General features: G+C 37.8%; 1 pseudogene; it reads left to right on the forward strand.

Moving 5' to 3' along the window:
* Nucleotides 1–722: 722 nt before the first annotated feature.
* Nucleotides 723–1,667, forward strand: LOC102811308 (annotated as a pseudogene).
* Nucleotides 1,668–2,756: the final 1,089 nt, after the last annotated feature.

The raw sequence follows: 2,756 nt of genomic DNA on the forward strand, positions 1-2,756 counted from the left end.
GCATAACAACAATGACTTAAATGGAGTCCTGGTGAGGCATTGTAGAATAAGCATTTGACTGCCAGATTGGTTTGAACCATAAGATTGGCAGTTCAAACTCATCAGCTGCTCTACGGAAACTCTATATAGGGTCACTATGAGTCAGAACCAACTCCACAGCACCACCACCATCACCACTATTGTTATTATTATTAAGTGCCTTTGAGTCAATTCCAACTCATAGACATCCTGTATAGGGTTTCCAAGGAGTGGCTAGTGGATTTGAACCACAGACCTTGAGGTTCAAACTGACATCGCAGTCAAGTGCTTATTATACAGAGCCACACCAGGACTCCATTATGTATCTATATTCACAGCAATCATATTATCTTCAACTTCTGTGTCTTTACAAAGTATGTCTATTTTAAAACTGCATTTCATTTTTCATATAGCATGGTGTATATTTCAAATCTATGTTGGTGTATGATTCTGATATTTACTGTGTTTTTATATGTTCCACTTTTTTCAATGAATTTGATATTTTCATGACTTCATGTATTTTTCTCTCTGACTTACAGATCAACCTATCATATCTTTGCATTGTTTTATGTTTGTTTTCTATATATTTACAGTCTCCAAATGCTCTAATTGGTTTGTTATTATTCCATTGGTTATGCTATCCTATTTTCTCCACAGGAATAAAGTAGGAATGACCAAGAAACAGGATTTACAATTAAAAAATGATGAAAGGGACAAATGTTAGCAATCCAGCAGTTTTCATCTTACTGGGCTTTTCTGATATGCCCCAGTTGGAGTTGGTTCTCCTTGGGGTTATCTCTGTCATATACACTCTGACATTGGTGGGGAACACAGCCATCATACTGGTCTCATACTTGAACCCCAAACTCCACACTCCCATGTACTTCTTCCTCTCTAATCTCTCCTTCCTGGACCTCTGTTTCACTACCAGCATTGTTCCTCAGATGCTATGGAACCTCAAGGGCCCTGAGAAGACCATTAGCTACACTGGTTGCATGACCCAGTTATACATTGCTTTGGGACTGGGATCCACAGAGTGTATCCTCCTGACTGTTATGGCCTATGACCGCTTCAATGCTATCTGTCGACCCCTCCACTATGGCGTTATCATGCACCCCAAACTTGTCCGTCAACTAGCATCTCTGGCATGGATCAGTGGTTTTGTGGAGTCCACAGTTCAGACAATTCTTGTTTGCCTATTGCCTCTCTGCAGTCACCACAGGTTGGATGATTTTATGTGTGAGGAACCTGCACTTATAAAAATTGCCTGTGTGGACACAACCTTCCTGGAAATTGAGCTCTCCATAGCTAGTGTCCTCTATGTGATTATACCTCTGGGACTTATTTTGGTCTCCTATGGCTGCATTGTGAGGAGTGTGCTGAGGATAAAATCAGCTGAAGGCAGAAGGAAAGCATTTGGGACCTGTGGATCTCATATGATGGTTGTGGTTTTGTTCTTTGGGACTGCAATTTCTGTCTACGTACAACCCAAGAGCAAGTACACACAGAATCACAGTAAATTCCTTACCCTGTTCTACACAGTAGTGACTCCCTCACTGAATCCTCTGATCTATACCTTGAGAAACAAAGAGGTAAAGGGGGCTCTGAAAAGGCTGCTGACAAGAGACTCTAACTAGGGAGAAATGTGAACTATACTAATTCCTCAGATGCTGAGAACTTTCAGGCATCACCTCACTTTCTATGGTTTCTACTTTCATTTAGAAGAAGGAGCTCATTAAATCACCTAAATAAAAGTAGGTGTGAAATAGCCTTTTAATAACATTCTGAAGTTATTTATTCTAAATCTTCATTATCCTCCTTTTCTGAAAATGTCATATGTCTCCCTTTTGCCTACTTATAAATAATCTATGCAAAGACAATCAATGAGCACATGTTTGTGTTTTACTTTAGTAACCCTAGTCATTGCTCTAGTGACTGACTAATGAGGTGACTGGTGTCATTATGACAAAGCTACTTTCACATTATAGAAGTAAATGCTCAACTTCAAGGAGACAGAGGTTGGATCACATCTGCAGAAATCTGAGTTTATCTAAGAATGCTTCCTTTTATTGTCAAGGTCTCATATTCAGTAGCAGGTTAGACAATGAGTATTCTGTCCACAGTTTACATGAATGTGTGAAGGCCTATTAAAAACCCCCAATGTTCTAACCGTTTGCCTTACAGGAGGAGCGTAGGAAATACTGCTCTTACTCAGTTGGGGAATGCCTCTGGACTAAGTATATCCAAGGAGTTGTCTCTTCTTTCCCATCTACAAAAGAAGCCCCAAGTAAAACATGTCATGGATGAATGTTTGTCTTTTATGCATTGTTCAGCAGAATCGAATTGTTCTCAATCTCTTCAGACTTACACCTGGAAACTGACATAAACATGAAATATGAAAACTCAAGTGTAAATCTCCTCATTAGAGCTGAATACTTAAATTTGACAAAAGTAAACAAATTGCTGTATGAATAATAAAAAAATATTTCTTGGTCAATTTGTAGTACTAGTTTTATTGATAAAATTTACAAAATTTTGTTTATATTAAGTATAAAATTTTTAGCTACTCCTTGAAACTGACTCAACAGCGGTTAACCATCATCACAACAATAACATACTTAATAATGTTAGTAGTATTTTTAATTAAAAATATTGATCTTGTTTTTTACATGTTCAGAATAGTTATTTATGTACCAAATATTATCAACGTTTCTACTGGCTTCAATATTAGATACTGC

Source organism: Chrysochloris asiatica, unplaced genomic scaffold, assembly GCF_000296735.1.
Source record: "Chrysochloris asiatica unplaced genomic scaffold, ChrAsi1.0 scaffold00213, whole genome shotgun sequence".
In the NCBI taxonomy this organism is placed as follows: domain Eukaryota; kingdom Metazoa; phylum Chordata; class Mammalia; order Afrosoricida; family Chrysochloridae; genus Chrysochloris; species Chrysochloris asiatica.